Source organism: Callospermophilus lateralis, chromosome 16 (assembly GCF_048772815.1).
Source record: "Callospermophilus lateralis isolate mCalLat2 chromosome 16, mCalLat2.hap1, whole genome shotgun sequence".
NCBI classification, from domain to species: Eukaryota; Metazoa; Chordata; class Mammalia; order Rodentia; family Sciuridae; genus Callospermophilus; species Callospermophilus lateralis.
Window position 1 is genome coordinate 41102792 of NC_135320.1, and position 20061 is coordinate 41122852.

General features: G+C 38.7%; 1 protein-coding gene across 3 annotated transcripts in view; it reads right to left on the bottom strand.

Annotated features, from left to right (window-relative positions):
• Fabp12 (fatty acid binding protein 12) overlaps nt 1-20061 on the bottom strand; it is a 52703-nt gene that overhangs the window by 20046 nt on the left and 12596 nt on the right. The window contains exon 1 of one of the 3 annotated variants that reach the window (XM_076836003.1): nt 17472-17544. The exons of 1 other annotated variant lie outside the window; for it this stretch is intronic. The gene's annotated coding sequence lies outside the window, so the exon portion shown is untranslated. Of the gene's footprint in view, nt 1-14701; nt 14778-17471; nt 17545-20061 lie in introns of those variants that run through there. One more of the 3 variants, XM_076836004.1, reaches the window with a different exon arrangement.

Below are 20061 nucleotides of genomic sequence, written 5' to 3' on the forward strand. Positions count from 1 at the left end.
AGAGGAAGTGAGGAGAAAGGGGAAAAACAAGGGGGAGAAGTGAATTACAGTAGATGGGGTAGAGAGAGAAGATGGGAGGGGAGGGGAGGGGGATAGTAGAGGATAGGAAAGGCAGCAGAACATATCAGACACTAGTATGGCAATATGTAAAACAGTGGATGTGTAACCGATGTGATTCTGCAATCTGTATATGGGGTCAAAATGGGAGTTCATAACTCACTTGAATCAAATTTATGAAATATGATATGTCAAGAGCTTTGTAATATTTTGAACAACTAATAATAAAAATTAAAGAAAAAAAGAAAGTTGGATAGGCAAATCTGGAATATAGAAAGTAAAGATCTAGTCAGAACCAAAAAACATCTGGTGATCTGGAAGAGCTGAGGTCATTAGAATATAAAATAACAGGAACAGGTACAGAGCTATGGACAAAATTAACATCAATGGAGGCATTAGAACAAGAACTAGTGGAAGGGACTGAGAAATGAAGGTTCCTAGGGCTGCTGTAACAAATGACCACAAATTGATGGCTCACAACATCAGAAAATCATCCCAGAGACCCAAAGTCTGAAAACTACATATCATCAGGGACATTTCCGAAGGCTCTGAGTGAGAACGCTTCTTTGTGGCTCTAGATGCTCCTTGACTTGTAGCCCGGTCACTCCAGTCTCTTCCTGTCTCCACAGAGCTTTCTCCTCTATTTGTGTCTTCTCATCTGACCCTTATAGAAAACCTCATCATTGGACTTAGGGCCCCTCTGCTGAATGTAAGGTGATTTTGTCTTGAGATCCTTAACTACATTTTCAAAGAAACTTTTTTTCAAATACTATCAGGATCCACCAATTAGAATATAGGCCCATGTTTTAGGGTATGACCATTCAATCCAAGGTAGGGGCCAGGTGGCCAAAATATTGTGAGAACTGGTGGGGGGGGCGGGCGAGAGAGCAGGGCCTCTTTTATGGATCAGACAATGGGAATTCCTGCAGTTTGAAAGAGAAAGAACTGCTTAATTTTGTATGACACATATTTCTGCAAATGGATTTGGCACTCCCTTCTCTCAGTGTAAATACAAAGATGAGCTAGTCTGGCCCTCAGGGAGGCTAGTGAGAAAGAGAAAAAAATCACAAAGCATTGCTTAAGTGCTAAGCCAGAAAATGTCTCAAGTATTTTGGAAGCATGGGTAGAGTTAAAAAGGCATATTTTGTGGGCTCAAAGAAGAGTTTATGGAGTATACTCTAGAAAAAAAGGAAGGTTAGGGGAAGAATAATTCCAGGAAGAGGTTTTTGTGAGCAATGGCTTAGAGGCCAGGAAATGCTCATAAAGTACTTAGGAAGAACAAGAGTCTGGGTAACCTGTGGGTAAGGAAAGTCTCAGGGAGAAGTGAACAAAGTGGGATAGAGCTGGGGCTGGCAACAGAACACAAAGTACCCTGTGTCCCACTCTAATCCAGATCTGGACACTATGTCATCCTTGGGGACCAAGGGGATGTCCTTTTCAGAGAAGAATATGATTGGGTTTCTGGTGCAGAAAAATTTCTTTATGGGAAGTATTGACTAAAATGACAACTAGGGTCTGAGGGACCAATCAGTGTAAAGAAATGTAATGTAGCAGTTTTCAAAACGAATTAATGTAATGCTTTATGAAAAGATCTCTATTCAAATAAATATAAAATTGATAAAGGCTATAGGCAGTCCTACTTTTTTTCTAATAAGGGACTGCTTGAGTTTATGTAATATACTTTTCTACAAATGCATGTGGCACTCACCCTTCACAGTATAACAGGACAACAGGACAACCCTCAATTATTTTCCTTGTCTTTTTAAATGTTATAAAAATTGTTCCTAGTTAATTTGGAAACTGGCTTTTTATTTCCCAAGATTCCAAATTATGTTTTAAAAGTATTTGCGACTTAAACGAAAGAAAAGACCATAATAGGGATTTTGTTAATCAAGAGATTCATTCAGCTGGGCCCAGAGGTGCACGTCTGTAATCAATCCCGTGGCTCAGAGGCTGAAATAGGAGGATCTCAAGTTCAAAGTTAGCCTCTGCAAATTAGTGAGGCCCTAGGCAACTTATTTTGAGACCATATCTCAAAATAAAAAATAAAAAAGGGCTGGGGATGTGGCTCAGTGGTTAAGCACCCCTGGGTTCAATCCATACTACCTAGAGAGGAGAGAGAGAGAGAGAGAGAGAGAGAGAGAGAGAGAGAGAGAGAGAGAGATTGTCATTCAGGTCACTCATTCTTCCCATAAAATTCCCTTAAAGTCCACAGGCAAAATCTATACCATTGGAAACCTCTAGAAAGAAAGTTGTAGGTTGACTCTCTAACTGAATGACACTCACTCTCAGCCTTGGATTTATTCCTTTAATTTTAAGGAACAATTAGTTAGGCACCAAGATCTTATAATTCAGCACAAGACGAAACATCATGAGTGTTTTACGGCCCCATCAATTGATGACTTGATCATAACTCCTCGCACCCAAAACAAGTATTATTGATGATTTATTGGAACAACATTGGTTCTCATTAGCAAGTCTTCATGCTTTTGCTTATGTTTCTTAGAATATTTTTGTTCAGTCAAAATCACACCAAGATTTGATTTTTACCAATTTATCAAAAAAAAAAAGATGAAAACCAAAACAAAAATTTTTTTTCTTTATTGCAATATTGGGAATTGAAAATATACACTAAGTAGTCTACCACTGAACTATAGCACCAGCCCTATTGTAAGCTGTTTTTTGTTGCTTTGATCTGAAACAGCGTCGTGCTAAGTTGCCCAGGCTGGCCTCGAATTTGTGATCCTCTAGCTTTCTCCTCCCAAGTCACTGGGATTACAGGTGCGAGCCACCAAGCCCAGCTGAGTGTGTTGTTATTAACAAGTGATTTTTTTTTACTCATAAAATTAATAGAGTTAATGCAGCATTAGTTTAGTTTCTACAATGATGTTATAGGAATATTAACTAATGCTGTAACACTAGTTCCAACTATAGTGTTTCAAATTCTAAAATAATTTCCTATTTAATTTTCCATATATATTCAACTAATATTTCAGAAAGCTTAAAAATTAAAACCTCTTGATAAAAACCTTGGAGGTCACAGAGCCTTACCTGTTTGCATTGTGTGAGATCTCTGTTCAGCCACACACCACCTTCACCCCCATTTTTCACTATATTCTGGCTTTTCTAAGCACCAACCCTTTACAATCACATGTCATTCTTCCTAGAGCCCTCTTTCCTTGGATCACCAGGGGGCTAGTTCCCTATCACTTAGATGCTAGCTCAGTTGTTGCATGTTTGTAGAAGCCATCTCTGGCCACCTGTCTGAAGCAATCCTTACCCCAGTCACTTTCTAAAGTGTTACATGGTTTTACTATCTTTTTGGTACTCACCAGTAATGTTCTTTTATTGTTCATTAACTTGCTTATCCTCAATCTCCCTCGCTGCAATAGAAAAATCAACTCTGTGAAAGGATGGACTTGGTTGTCTACTACATATGCCAGGAATCCAGATTCATAGCTGGCACATCATAGCTGCCCAAGAAATATTTTTTTGAACAAATTTCTCTATGTGATCAAAATCTAGTTTCAATTTCCTACTTGCCTCAATGGGAAGTGCACCTCAGGTCAGTTTCAATTGTTAAATAACTCTTTCTTATAAAACGTGGAATTTGTCTTCCTGAACTTTCTCATCTTGGTTTTTGTCTGTTATGTTATAAAAGGTCAGATTCAAAGTCTAACCAAGCTAGGCACAGAGGTGCACACCTGTAATCCAGGCAACTTGAGAGGTTAAGACAAGAGGATTCCAAGTTTGAGGCTGGCCAGGCCAATTCTGTGAGACCCTGTTATAAAATAAAAAATAAAAAGAGTAGGGGATATAGTTCAGTGATAGAGCATTTGATTAGTGTGAGAGTTAATTAGCATGGGTTCAATCACCACTATAAAACACACACACACACACACACACACACACACACACACACACAAATCTAATCAATCTTTACCTTTGGAGTTTTAAAAGACAGTTTTCATAAGTCCAGAACTTATGCAGTTCAATAATATTTATTTAATAGATATAGGGTATTGGTACTGGGCTAGGGGAAAATAAAGATGAATGTGATTAGGTCCCCACAATAGAGAAACTCATTTGTTTACTGTTGCATTTTAAAAATGTGGTCCAGTATTATAAGGATATTAAGTTATTCATTATTTCAGACTTCATGTGAAATCAAACTCATTTAACATTGATTATTTACTTTGATCTATTCTGTGGATTTTGGATACACACAAAAAAAGTAAAGAAATGAATTCTAACCCTAAAGAGCTTCTACTCTATTTTAGAAAAAAAAAGTTAAATTATCCACATTAAGCAACAGAGTAATTAATGCTAAGCTATAAAATGCTCACCATAATTGCTTTGGAAGTCAGGGTGGGCTGAGAAAGAGAGAGAGAGAGAGAGAGAGAGAGAGAGAGAGAGAGAGAGAGGTTAGTAGCATGGGCTAGAAAAAACCCACATTCCTGGGATAAATGGAAACTGATTCCACTGTGGAAAGTGAGGATTGTTCTTTGGATGGGCTGCCAATGAAGAGACAGCATTTCTGGTGCCAGAAGCCATGTAAGAAAAAGCCCAAAACATGACTACATGTTCAAAAAAAAAAAAAAAAGAAAGAAAGAAAGATAGAAAAGAATCAACATAGGAAACAAATAATATCATTCACTGCTGAAAATTTAAAGAATGGTTTGGGGCTCTTAGAGTTGGGACTGATATATTGTGAACACGGGCTTTGGAAATATTTCTGAAAGAAGGACAGTTTGGAAAGGTGGAGACCAGAAACAGGAGGAACTGTCAGAAGGGATGGCTGATGCAGTGGCTTAGAGAGAAAATAGCAGAGAGCAGAAATGTCAACATGTTGGACACAGGAAAGAGGCTCTAGGAGAGACAAGAAACAAAGATGACTTGGAGCTTGTCAGAGAGAGTGACCCCTGAGACGGAATAAAAGACTTCAACTTTACAATTCCCTGACCACAATTTTAGATCTAAACAGTCCTGGGAAGCTAACATTAAAGAAGTAACTTGGCACAGCCCCCTTGGTGGCAAACCTAATCTGAATGAAAGGAGGTCATTCATAATCCTTCCTCACCCTCTTGAGAGTCAAGTCACATTTTGCTGAGGAAATACTGTCTGATTACAAGGTGCCCCCATGATCCATGGTGGCTGCCTCGTGTTACATTTTTCAGACATGAAAAATGTCTAAAAGCTGATATTTCTGACTTCAACACCTAAGGGTTTGGGGAAATTTTGCATCTGTAAAAAGTCCAGTTTGATAGTTGCATCTGAGGTATTGAAAATGAAAAAGTCCTGCTGGGAGCAGTGTGTGCCGTGTGTAGGTGTGGAAAAGACATTTTTTGGTGAGCTAGAATGATTTCTCTAGATTGGTCATTTAAACAAAATGCTAAAATGATCCAGAAACAAATTCTCCTCACAGGAAGTGTTCTCAGCTAACTTTAATGGGTTTAAACAATATCTACAGGAAAGCTAACATCTAGGGTGCAACATACAGCAGCTCTGCATCTGGTTTTCTGGCTTCATTTTTCACTCAAGCTGTCTTCTGTGAGAAAATGTCAACCTTACATATTTTGTGATCCATGATTTATGTTTCCAGTTCTTAGCTACTGTTGAATCAAATCAATCCAACAAGGACAGCTACCTGTTACCACAGCCCTCCTCAAATCAGAACACCCAGGTTTCCTTTGAAAATAGAGTCTTGGAGTAGTGTTGTCCTCAGGCTATGATTACGTGCTCAAACAGAGCAAGCAGATGGAGTCACAAGAGTTCTTTGCAAAAACTCACTTGCTCCATTTATGGGTGTTTTTTTCTTCTTTTTCTGAATAATGTAAGGAAGAGAGCGTGGGGGGATCAGAATTTCCCAGGATTTGTAGCATGAGAGAAGAAAAGGAGAAAATGAACAGTTAGCAACAATTTAGAAACAGAAGTAGCCTTTACCAGTTAAAAGAGTCCTGACACGTGGACCAGGTTTACTTTAACATCATAAATGTCCAAAAGCATATTGCCAAAGCACACGTGTGTATGAATAGCTGCACACCACGGACAAAGGAAGGGACGATTTAATAATGTGTTTCGCGCTCCTTCCTCATTTAGTCCAAGCACTGCACTACAACTTTTAAGGTCTCTGGGAGTCAATGAAAACCAAACGTGCTATTACAAGTAAGTTTTGAGACCAAATGAGTGCATTTGATCATATTCCAATTTCTTAATTACTATGTGTTCATTTTAATAAGAGAGATTGCACTTAAGTTATAACTGCTTTGCTTCTTCATTTGGCAGGTTCTGGCAGAAATATTTTAGCAAAAGTAATTGCAACATATCCTGCAATTAACATTTACTGTCTTATCCCTGACCCAGAGTGGGACAGTGGGTCCCCAAAATCCAACAGTTAAAATCTGATAATATCAGCTTTTAGTCCCAGTTTAAATCACTCTGTACTGTAACAGTGGCTTTCAATTTCCACAACTCCTTCATTCACCCATTCATTACACATTTCATACATACTTTGAGTTCTGTGCTCATAGTATTCTAATCAGTGTCAGAAATAGGATTAGAACTTTTTGATGGGGAAGGAACCCAATTTGTGTATGTGTATGCATGTGTGTGTGTACGTATGTTACTGGGAATTGAATCCAAGCCCTCACTCATGCTAAGGAAGCACTCTACCACTGAAGTACGTCCCCAGCCATTTTTATTTTTCATTTTGAGACAAGGTCTTGCTAAGCTGCCCAGACTGACCTCACACTTGCTATTGTCCTGCCTTAGCCTCCTGAGTAGCTGGGATTATAGGCTTGTGCCACCACATGCAACTCAGGAGTTCACTTTGGAAGATCATTTATTTTGTCATCTCATGTGTTCTTCCAAACTGTCCATACGTATTGTTACCCCCGTTTTAGAAACATGGAAAATTGAGATTTACAGAGGCAAAACCACTTCCACAGAATTCATAGAGCTAAAAATGGTAAGATATGATGCATTCATTCAAATATTTATTGATCACCTCTTATATGTCTAGCACTGGCCTGGGTATCTGGGATACACCATGATACCAAAATAGACAACGATCCTTACCTCTCCTGTCTTTCCACTGTAACCATGGTTCTCAGTCCTGATAGAGAAATCACCAGAATCACCCAGGTAATTTCTAAAGCATACCAGTGGCCAATGTCCACCTCTGCCAATTAAATCAGAATCTCTGAAAGTGAAAACCAAGCATAAGGACTTAAGTTCACAAAATCATCCTAAAGTTTATGTAGGATTGAGAAAACGTTCATTTATTAAATTATGTGATATACAGTCACAATCTTCCACACATCCTCTATACATGTTAGAATGGAAGAATTTTATTTGAATTAGATTAATATTTAAAATTGTGGGGACTTTGAGTTAATTGGATCACCCTCCATAATGTGGTGGGCCTCATCCTTATCTGTTGACAGTCTTCATAAAACAAACACTGACCTCTCCCAAGAAGGAATTCTGTCAGCAAACTGCTTGGGAACTCTGACTGCAGCTCATCCCTGGGCTTCTAGCCTGCAGGCCAAACCCTGCAGGTTTTTAGCTCCACGGTTGTGTGAGCCAACTCACCACCCCTTTTCTAGTACATGCATCTATGTGCGCAAGCGCGTGCGCGCACACACACACACACACACACACACACACACACACACACACATTGCCCCTGTAGATTCTTTTTCTCTAGAGAACCCTGACTAATACAGAAAGAAAAGTTAGAAAAAAAGACAGAATATGTGAAGGCCTGATGGACAAGTCAAAGACCTGTCTTTATCTGACCAGGACTGAAGATGTTTTCAGATACACTAGGAGAGTCTTCAGAGTGTAGGTTTTGTCTCTGACATTCACAGAAAACAGCGAACACCAGTACACAGTGTGAGTCAATCTCTACTGTCCTTCTCTTCAACCTGACATCACAGAAAGGGAAGGAGCTATTTGAAACCATAGAACTTGTTAGAACAGGATTGAAAAGATTGCTAAACCGAGAGTTTTCTTCATTGTTATACCAAATAGCCCAATTCATCAGTGGGAGCAAGAGTGGCCACACCATGAGATATTGAATGATGAGGCTGTGGATTGCCAATCCTTGGCACAGGTACCAGTCTCACGTTCCTTTGTCATTTTGTGAGATGTTTAATCTGTACTCTTTTGAAGTAATAACCATGACAAACTATCCTGGAGTTTTAGAAAACAAACCAAGCTAGACTTCAGGGTTTAAACAAAGAATAGTAGCAATTTCATAATCTACAGTCCTAACTTGATTTTCAAAGATGTCTGATCACATACATCTTGTGTCCCTAATGTTAGGAGAAGGATTGGAAAAAACACTGAACATGGATTTGTTTAAAAAGTGTTTTGCAATCACTTATGCGTATTATACTGTTCTGTAGTTATGTAGCAAACTTTCTCTCTTCTAGACCAGCCTAGGTTTTCTTCTTCTTAATTTTTCTAAAACCTGACAGTTCTTTTTTCAGTATTCTACCTTAGTCTTGGTGAAATATCCCTTCATTCTTTCATCTACTCATTCCTCTCATTCAACATGTATTAAGTAAGTATGTACTGAGTACATTTCCAGCCACCCCGGTGTTGGGTACTGGGAAAACAATGGTGACCAAGAAAAAAGGAATGATTTCGTTCTTATTATAATTTCATGATGTATTGAAATGAACGAGGCTTCAAAATGAAAAAGATAAATCAGAAAAAACATTTTGAAAGATACTGACTCAGATATCTGATAGATTGTGTTGGCTATACAAACATGTGTTCTTTGTTGGTGCTTGATTTGTTGTTGTTTTTTTTTCTTTGAAGAAAGAAAGTAGCAGGATATAAAATCAATACCCATAAATCAAATGCATTTCTATACATAAGTGATTAATCCACTGCAAGAGAATTTGCAAGGAAAACCACCCTATTCACAATGATCTAAAAAAAAATACTTGGAAGGAAATCAATCTAACAAAATAGGTAAAAGATGAAAGACTTCTACAATAAAAACTATGGAACGCTAAAGAAAGAAAATTGAAGAAGACCTCAGAAGATGGAAAGATACTCTTGGATAGGCAGAATTAATATAGTCAAAATGGCCAAACTACCAAAACTATTATACATATTTAATGTAATTCCTATTAAAATCCCAATGACATTCTTGGTGCTTGATTTCTACAAACCTCCTAGAGAATTTTCACAAATGAAGATGCTTACAGAAATAAAATACTTAGCCAGGAGACTGGTAATGTGAACTAGTTGAAACCTTTTTCCTACTTCTTCATTCTCTCCTTTTTTTTTATTAATAAGTATGTTTGAATCTCTACTGTGGACAAGGTTTGGCCAAGGTATGATAGTGAAAACACAGTCTTTGCACTCCTAGAGTTTACCATATAGAGCAGAAATAAGACAGGAATAAATACGTGTACACACACACACACACACAAACCCATGTAAATTCTAATTATAATAAGTACAATGACAATGATTGAAAGGCACTTAGAGATGATAGAGGAAGTTCATTTAGTCTCAGACATCCAGAAAAATCACCAAACATAAGTACCTTTCTTGCATTTACAGAAATTAGAGAGTTTCTATTCAAGTATTTGCTTTGTGCACTTAGTCTCAATCAATATTAGGAATAATGTAATTCCTTTCTCTAAAATGGTGCTTTACCAAATTTCTACTATTAAAAATGCCAGAAGAGGTCCCATTCTTATTTACATGACCTGGCAACTCAATTGCATGATTATAAGGATGGATGTTCTTCCCTTTGAGTGGATAAGTAGTATTTGAGTTGAAAATGAAGACACTCTCTACTATAATATTAAGTGTCCCTCTGGGTGTGGAAGTCCAAGCTGCTGCTGCTGAGCCATTTCATGTTCATCTTGTGGGTTACAGAAGTGGCTCTCATTGAGATCACCTAGGGAACTTAAATACTGAGCCTGAGTCCCATCGCTAGAGGATCTGACTTAATTGGGATTTAAAAAGATCTCCAAAGATCCTGATGTGAATCTGTGACTTGCCAACCACTGGGGAACAGTGCTCAATGCTAATGTAACTGTTATTCCAAATCTGTCCATATTTTAAGATGTTTTGAGTGGTCTTTCTGGTTATTCTCAAGAGTTTTGCAGTCTGCAAGTGTTGGACTTCACTTTGCACTTCTAGAGTTCACTTTGCACTTTTTAGAGTTTATCAGGGGAGGTCTCAGAATCCAAAGTCTTTGATGCCAATTGCATGTGATTGATCATGATTAAAAACTAGTTTCAGAGATTAAAAACTTGTTTTATGAAACGTTTAGAGAGAATATTTAGGGATATACAATGAAATACTGCTTGAATTTTAAATGTACCTAAAGGTGGGGCTCTCTGACACAGTCTGGGGGTGAATTATATAGGAAAAGCACATTTAGGTCAATAGACACTTAGAGTAAAACAAAATTTGTAATTTAAGCAACTCTAAATTTAGACTAGAATAATGAGAATTTAAATTTCTAGTCAACTATATCTAAACTATGGTTATGATCCTTAAAGCTATGTAATTCTTAAGTATAAGAAATATGTATGTAATTCTTTAGGTATACTAAAACTCAAGAATCCTCAAAAACCATTAAGTTTTAAAGAAATAAAAAGAAGTGTCTTTATCTTACAACTGCACACACAAACACACACACATAACTATCCAGTGTGAAAATACACAAATGAGCAATGCAAATTACATAAGCCATGGGAATTGATCTAAGAGGAGCCCTCGCAAGCTAATATGGTGACCTCTTCATTTATACTATTGAAAACTACTCCTGAACTTGTAATTCTCCAAACTGAGGTATGGTATGGGAACATCACTACATGCTTGTCATTAGGATGACCGAGGAGGTTAGGCTGACCCTAACAGGTAAGCACAGTGTGGTGCAATAGAGAGAAAGGGCCAGGAAAGGTGGGCAATGTGACAAAAAGAGAAGAGCACAATCAAATGTTGCAGAGTGGGGAGTGAGCACTGGGGTTCAAGAAACAGTGAGGAAGCGGGCCAGCTGAAATTTAGATGAGATGGTGTGGAACCCTGGGAAAGCAAGCGAGGTTAATACAATGGGATCCATTGCCATATGGGGAAGCCATATTCAAGTTGGATGTCAATGCACACAAAGAGAAGATAATATACTATAGTCCTTGTTAAGATGTGCTTTTAATACTCAAATTCCTAAACTGTAAGAAGGCTCCAAAGTCCTAAGCAGAACATCAATAAGGTGGCTTTGTGAGTATTAACTTGCTGGTAGTTGCAGAATGGAAGGGAAAGACTGGAGGAAGGAGGACTATGTAGTAAGATTTGGTCATAACTTACCTGTAAGTTTATGACAAGCTTTCCTGATGACTGGACAAAGAAAAATAATGATAAGGATGTATGAAAGAAGCATTTTGCAATAAGAATCAATAAGAATTTGTTAGTGACTTATATATGTAGGTGGTAAAGAAAAGAGAGATGAGTCAAAATTACTCGCAGGTTTTAAGCCCGAGATATTTAGACAACGTGAAGCATTGAAAATTTTGTGGAGAGCCTGTTCTATAATATGAAGATAATAAATAATCAATTCTTATAGTTGTCCCTGGAAAAAGATCTTAACACACTCTTCTAAATATTTCATAAAACTCAGAGTGAGTGTTTCTACACTTCCTTAGAACTAACACTGCAATTTTTTTTTCAGGCAAAATATGTCATGACAAGAATGTAGTGCTCTCCTCATACCATATATCTCAACTAGGAGAATGACAAGTTGTGGAAGAATTTGTCTCTTATATAAATGAAGAGGTCATCGTATTTGTTTGGTAGGGCTCCATAAGAAAATATCACAGACTGGGTGGCTTAGACAACCAAAATTTATTTTTGCACTGTTCATAAGTTGGAGGTCCAAGATCAAAGTTCCCCTGAGACTGCTTTCCTTGCCTTGCAGGTGACATCTTCCTTCTGTGTCCTGATGTGGCTTTTCCTCTGTGCCTGAGCATCTATGGAGTCTCTCCTCCTTTCATAGGATGCCTGTCATATTGCATTAGGGCCCACCCTTGTGACCTTACTGAACCTTAATTACCTCTTTAAAAGTTCTGTCTCCAAATACAGTCACATTCTGAGGTACCGAGCATAGGACTTCAATATATGAATTTTAGGGGACACAATTTACTTCATAACTTACTTACTTCAGTGTACTCTCTAATGATTACTCTTTTGGAGACATCCAATATTTAGAACCAAAAAGTTAAGTTGAAATATTTCTGAGAGGTATGTTTCACGATAAGGACATTTTCTTCCTCTTCCAAAAAAGGTAGAAGAAATGAATCTAACATTTGTGCCCTAGGAATCACATGAGATGAAGAAATACATTATGCAACTAAATTACTTTTTATTCCTATAATTATTCTAATTATTTTGAATGGAGGAGGGGGAAAAACACATTTTTCATCTCACTAAATCATTTTAATGTCCATAAAGTTTCCTACTTGTCATGTTGGTGTCTGGGTACTGATCCTCCAAATATCCACTACATTCAATTATTTTTGTATGTATGTGGACATATTCATGCAGGACTCTGGATCCTGCACTGTGAAATGTCTTAAGATACAGTAGAGAATAAATTTAAAAAGTGCCCTGTGATATAACTTTTGTAATCCAGTTTGGAGCACAGACAAGCAAATAAGCAATAACAACAATCTGAGATAAAGGCAAGGTCAGATCTGAAGGGGGTTGCCAGGAAATCTCAACACAGCCTCTGAAACAATCTGTGGGATTCAGAAAAAGTCTTCCCTGAGAAAATGACATTTAAGCAGTAACCGGGAAAATGGCAAGAGAAAAGGAGGGAGTGGGCAAGTGTATTCCAGGCAGAGAGAACAATTACATCTCTGGGTGTGAGAAAGAGAGCCAGGTCCTTTAGGGCAGTTGGAAGAAGTTCAGTGTAATAGGGACAGTCAGTGCCAAGGCGGGAGTGTTCCAACAGACCAGAAATGAGGAGGGTCAGCCCACAGGTGTGGTTTGAAAGAGATTAGGTGGTACCCTCAGGCATGGGAAGTTGTTGAAGAGATTAAACTGGGGAGTGATTTGATCAGACTTGAACTTCAAGACGTTCACTTCTGAGTGAAGAGGGAGTTGGAAGATGGATGAAAGGATGTTTGTTAGCTTGTTGGAGGAATTTTGAGTGGATAAAATTTGGAAATAAGGTAGTAATAGTGAGGTAATGAAAACTGGATGGGTTTGTGAGAAACTAAAGAATTGAGGAAACTAATGCTTCGAAGTTCCACAAAGGACAGGAGAACTTTTTGGTCTATTTTGTTTACTGGTGCATATCAAATGCTTTCAATAGTGCCTGGCATACAGAAGAAGACCCATGTGTGAATTGATTGGATATTTGTCCCTTAATATCCACAGGGGATTGATTTCAGGTCTCTCTGCAGATACCCCAATCCTCATAAGCTCAAGTTTCTTATATAAAAGATAATATTTGCCGAGGGCAGTGGCACACATCTATAAGCCCAGCTACTGGAGAAACTGAGGTAGGAGGATCACAAGTTCAAGGCCAGCCTGGGCAACTTAGTAAGAACCTATCTCAAAAATTTAAAAAAAAAAAAAAAGATCTGGGAATGTATCTCTGTGATAAAGAGTGTTTGCCTTGCTTCTCTACTTACTTCAATCCCTGTACTGTAAACAAATAAATGTAATATTTGCATATTACTAAAGCCTATCCTCCTGTATACTTTAAATCTCTAGATTTCTTACAATATAATACAATGTAAGTGCTATGTAAATAGTTGTTAACTATGTTGTTCAGGGAATCATGACAAGGAAAAAAGTCCTGTGATCAGTATAAATGCTAATTTTTTTCAAATAATCTGTGGATGTGAAGCCCATGGATAAAGAGGCCCAGCTTTGAATGAGTTAAAAATATTGCCCCAATTTTATTTTGAGAAACTTGGAAAGTACTGGTGCTGTTTACAGAGATAAGCCATGGTGAGCAAGCTGAGGAGGAGTGAGGGGACTGGTCATGTTCTATAGGTTTTGTTTGATATTGAGACATCCAAGTAGAAATGCAAGGTAGATAGTGAAAACTCAGGAGAATTCTGGATTGGGGATCTGTGAGTCTTTCACATGAATTTCAGGGATTTAGAATGATCAATATAATATTTAGTATGATCATGGCTGAGATGATCACGTGAGGAATGTACAGTGACCACAGGGAATGTCTAGAGTACACCTGAGTACACTAAGAGGTGAGTGACCTAGAGAAGAAGGGATCTCAGGGATCTCTCTCTCTCTCTCTCTCTCTCTCTCAAAACCTATTTTCTTTCTTCTTCACAATATGCCACTAAACTTGTTCTGGGAACTCTTGTGTGATTGACTTTGACATAAGAAGGGAGAGAGGGTACCTCTATAGTTTCTAAAACTCTACCTTAGTTCAGTACACCCAACAAAAGTTTAGCTCTAATTAACCAATTTATGCTATATTGTCATCTGACAGGGTAATGATATTTCACACTACAGATTTTCATAATTATTCAGTTTAATTGTTATTACTTTTTCTATAGAGCCTAATTATAAAATTTAGAAAGGGAGGAACCCTCTGAAAATATCTATTATTTTACAAAGGGATTTTGTGACTTACCCAGAACTCTAGAAGCAAAATAGAGGCTTGATCACAGATTTTTCTAGTTCTCGGTCCATGTTAATTCCACCAGTCCACTCCATGCCTCGAACTTTTACATTTTTCAGTTCTGTGCAATCTCTCAAAGGCAGAGATCACATTTCTGTTGTATTTTTTCCTGATCTCCCTGTGCTCAGGATGTAGGGAAGACAACGAGCCCTGGGGCCAATGTTTTGAAGGCCCCAGGTAATTGTTCAAAATGGACAACTCCCTTACAACCGCACATTTCCTTCAAGTGTATAGCTTTGGTGTCAAAGCTGCAGGTGGTTAAATTTCTTTGGTACTAGATGTATTTTTGTGGGGAGGGATTTAGGGCATGGTACTGGGAATGGAACCCAGGGGTACTGTATCACTGAGCTACATCCTCAGCCTTTTCTTTAAATTTTATTTTGAGACAGAATCTCACTAAATTGCCAAGGCTGACGTTGAACTTGTGATCCACTTGGCTTAACCTCCAACCTTATTTCAATCCTCACAAAGACTGTGAGGTGGAGAAGCCACAAATCAGAGATTAGGGGTCATCTTCCTAAGAGTGCATAGTCCATAAATGGCAGACTTGAACTCAAATCTGTCTGATTTCAAAACCAGCTCTCTTCTCAGGATGATAAATTGAAATAACTGACATTGAATTTCATGCTGATCTCTCAGTCATAGGATGTAAAACATTATATTTTCCAAGGAACCACTTTCTATTTGTTCAGGGATGATAAAATAACCACCCACCTCTGTCTCGTTATACCAACTTTGGCCCATAGTCTTAACTTTCTCTCCCAGGAGTTTGAGATGGAGCAAGGTCAAGGCAAACACTGTTCGTGTTTTCTTTCTATGACTTGCTTGGGTGACAAATTTCTCTCTCAAAATATTTAAAAAGTAGGGGTTAGGGTTGTGACTCAGCAGTAGAGTGCTTGCCTAGCACGTGCGAGGTCCTGGGTTCGATCCTCAGCACCACATTAAAAATTAATAAATAAAATAAAGGTTTAAAACATTTTTTACAAAGAAAAATATTTAAAAAGAGCAAAACTGCTATTTCAAGTTTAATTCTGACTTAACTTTTAAGTAGTCAGAGAATAAAGTTTTGAGTCATTTAGGCAAAATATTATCCCCAATTCTGTTGATTGGATGACTTGTCTAGCTGTAGTAACTAAAAACTCAGACGTTCTTTTAGGTCTCATTTGGGCACAGGAGGGAAAGATAAAGTCCCATCCCCCCAGAAACATAGTATTCCCATATATGTGGGACAAGAGGGAATAAACATAAATGTTGAACATTTATCCTAGAGTTCACAAAACTTGATTTTAATAATTTTGGAAATTTTAAAAATCCAAACCTTAATGCTAGATAAGTGGCTCTAATTTTAATTTTTTTCTTTTCTTTTTAAATTAACAATATCCTTTGAAAATGAAAATTAATTTCTAAAGTGAAATGAATTCAAGCCAGACATGGTTGTCCTTGCCTGTAATCCCAATGATATCAGAAGCTGAGGTAGGAGGATAGCAAGTTCAAGGGCAGTCTGGGCAACTTAGTAAGATCCTATCTCAAAAAAATAAAAAAGGCTGAGGATATAACTCAGTGGTAAAGTACTCCTGGGTTCAATTCCCAGTGTCATAAAGAAAAATAAAATAAAATAAATGACTAAGGACTCTAGAAGATGTGCTAAGTTCTTAAAAGTTAGTTTGGGTTGTGAAAAAATGCTAGAATGAATTCTTCAGTACAGTTTATGAGAATGTAGGAAATGCAAATGGGTGCCTTAATAATAAATAATACTTTTTCAATGTGCAAAACAAAGCATGTTACAAACATAGTTCCTTGATATTTGAAAGTAAATTCCTAAAATCTTTCATAATATCTATCTACAAGATTTTAAATTTCATGTGTATCACTACAATTAGAAAGTTTCCACAGTAACTGATTAATGGTTGGATGGAAAGCCAGCAGGAAATCCTGGCACGGATTCCTATTCTCCTTAACAGTTCCTCCACTGATTTGAATGAAGATATGGAAGGGATGTTCTTAAATGTACAAATAAACCAAAAGTGAAGTGAAAGGTAATGAGTATGAAAAGAAAGCTTAGATTAAAAATAATTTGATTGGCTGACCTGTCTAGCTGCAGTGACTAAAAACTCATTACTATGGCTACCTACCTTCTCTTGAGTTTGCTGGGGCAAAAACCAGAACTAATTGAGCACCTTGTCTTTTTTTTATTAGCCAAAGGATTAAAAATGAAGCATTTATTATAAGAACAAAGTTTTTTTAAAGCTATTTAGGTTTTGAAGTCCTACACAGGCCTCGTCAGATAAACACTCATTATTCTCTGTGGTGGGGCTGAGCCCTGTAAGCATACCCTGGTGCTCCTGGCCTTGGGCCCCCCTGGGCAGGAGGCTTGGGGAGGCTCCAGGTCAGCACAAGGCACTTGGTGAGGGGAGTCTGAGAAGCCAGCTAGGTAAGAGGCCACTGGACCACAGTGGAATGAAATCGCCCAAGTTTCCATCTAGGCCAAATGGATACGAGGATTGCATGAACATTATTATTGGCAAATAGAGAACCAGTTCCTATGGTGTGCCCTTTCTATTCTATCTTGAGCTCTGAAAGGAGGGAGAATGCTAGAATTCTGCCCCAGAAGAGGGAAAGAGAATAAATAGCCATAAAATCATATAAAGACACATCTCTCCCTGCCCTCCTCACACACTGAGGCTGGATGGGATACACAGAGGGAGGCCTCTCCCGTGCCTACCTGAGAGCCTGCACAGTGATTAGAATAAGAATTCTGCCAATTTGTCCTTTAGTAACTTGCATTGGTGCTATTTGCTGCTCTAGGAAGATAAAGGCAGACATTAGGAAGGGGTCAACATCTGCAGGACCCAACTCTTCCACTTTTTGTGTACCACGTGGGCTGGGGCCTGCCCTCTCTCCCTTCAGGTCAGCTGTGCCTTGAGCCTGCTCCAGATGAAGGCAGTGTTGGCCAAGCCTCAGCTGCCCTCAGCAATCACGTGCCAAGGTACTTCTGGCCTGTAGTGGAAGGGGCGGCTCTCTAAAGTCTTGACCATGTTGCTCTGACTGCAAACTTGCAGACTTTTCTCAACCAAACACAAACTTGGCTTGCAAAGGCCTTTCTCCTTGGAAACCACCAGGTTAGCCACTTTATCTTTTTCTTTGAGCATTCCCTTTTGGAGTCTTACCCCCAAATTCTATCTATGAAAGCAGTTTATCAAAATATTCCTTTTAGTACTTAGTACTCCCGCCCCCCAAAGGAATTCTCTCCATCCTGTTGCACTCTCACTGATGTTTTATGACCTTGGAAACTAGTGTCCTGGGAAATGCCCTGCTGGCTGCTGACCAAATATGGGATCCATAAACCATAGCCTCTAGGTTCTTTTCATGTGAATCTAGACCCTACTTCCTTTCCTAGGCAATAATAAGGGGTCTGGTTCAAATGAAGTCAAAAGTGAGGTAATGAAATGGAGCTCCCCACCCCCTGGCCCCATCATTACTGGATTTTGAACCCAGGAACACATTGCCACTGAGCTACATTATCAGTCTTTAAATTTTTTTTTCTTTTTTTTTTAGACAGGTTCTTGCTAACTTGCCAGTCTAGCCTCAAACTTGCAATCCTCCTGTTTCAGCCTACAGAATGTCTGGGATTTTAGGTGTGCAGGACCGTGCCTGGCTATGGAGTGCTCTTGCCATGTAGCCCTATTCCCTTGCCATGTGCCTTACTTTCTTCAACTATAATAAATGTAATAAATAAATATGGGGGACCCTTGACTCTTTCCCCCTTTTCTGAGACTTACAAGGCAAGTCTTCCCTGGTACCAGAGGCTATACTTTGCAGACATTTCAGTGTCTGTTGCTCTCTTCTTGGGAGTTCTGGAAGGGTCTGGGTGGACATTGCAACATTATTGCTCCCTGAACTTTGGAGAGGCTTAAGCCCCTAAGTACTCTAAAATGTATGTAGGAGAAGTGATTAACCTCTGCAGTCTAGTCCAGGAGGAAGCACTTAATTTCTGAACTACCAAACCTTAATTCACAAGCGAGAGGACTCCCACATGTTTCAAACAATTCTTGGATGGAATGTAAGATTCAGGCATCACTATACGGGAAAACAGCAAATCTTTGTTTTTTCCCCCTCTCTTCCTCCCCAACCAAGACAGACTTTTATTCTTGAATTAACTTTGAGAAAAAATATTCATAAAAAACATTTTCCCAGTCACACTGTTTCTCATCACACCCTCAGCTGTATTTACCTCTGGCTTTAGCAGTGTTTCCTGGTCCTATGAAACAAAGGCAATAAAGAATGTCAATGCAACGAAATGAACAAAATAACCAACTGGACATCAGTTCCCCACTCTCTCCCCACCCAGCACTCACTCACTCCTCTTCTCCACAGTCCTGGTACCTCACCTATGTTGAGGGGACAGGATTTAGAGTGACCCACTCTACCTCCAAGCTCATGAGAAGGAATGAAGCCCCAACAAAAACAAGTCCACCTTTAAACCATATTCAGGGCACTCCTAGCCCTGCTTCATATGCCTCAGATAAGTGGTTTTTATATCTTAGATACTTCCCCATCAACCAAGCAAAGGACCTCTGTGAACTGTATTCAGCTAGAGGATGTGGCCTTTCGAGTCCAAACCACCCATGTAGTACCTTATAAATTCCTTCTGTCCCATCTTCCATTTTTTCCTTGTTCCTCATGAAACCCTGTGTCCATTTTTAAGGTCATCATTTCATTTATTCTCTTCAGCAATCTAATAACAAATAATAATGTAATAAAATAATTGAGATATCATTGCCTCGACTTTATGGAAACACAGACTTAGGTGAGTTTCCCAAGAGGGGGCAAAGCTAGGACAGGACACTGTGACATTAAAGTCGGTACTCCTAATCCTTGTGCTGTGCTGCTTCAAGGCCTTAAGGAGAGAAACAATAGCAGCTCTCCTTGATGAACCCACGCAGGGTGTCATTGTGGTTTGGAAGAGCCACATTGCTGTGGGTGTCACTGAGCTGAGGCAGGAACAGAGCCTTGGTCGCCTTCCCAATACACAAGTTTCCTCATCTTGCTCCACATTTGGACCTATGTCTTTTCTAAGAACATTTCATTCTCCTTCCCAAGTAATGAAGTTTGGTGGAAATTTCCAGAATTTTTTTTTCTTCCCCATCCCAGTCTTCTTTCAGTCCTTGTGAAATCTTAAGCAAGTCTTGGCTGTTCTCTGTTCCAGGTCTTTCAAGTAGAGTGATTGCTTCCCACTCTTCCTGAGAAAAATCAAGGGATGATAGTGGATATGAAAATATTTCATAACTGGGACAATAATCTAAGGGCTATAC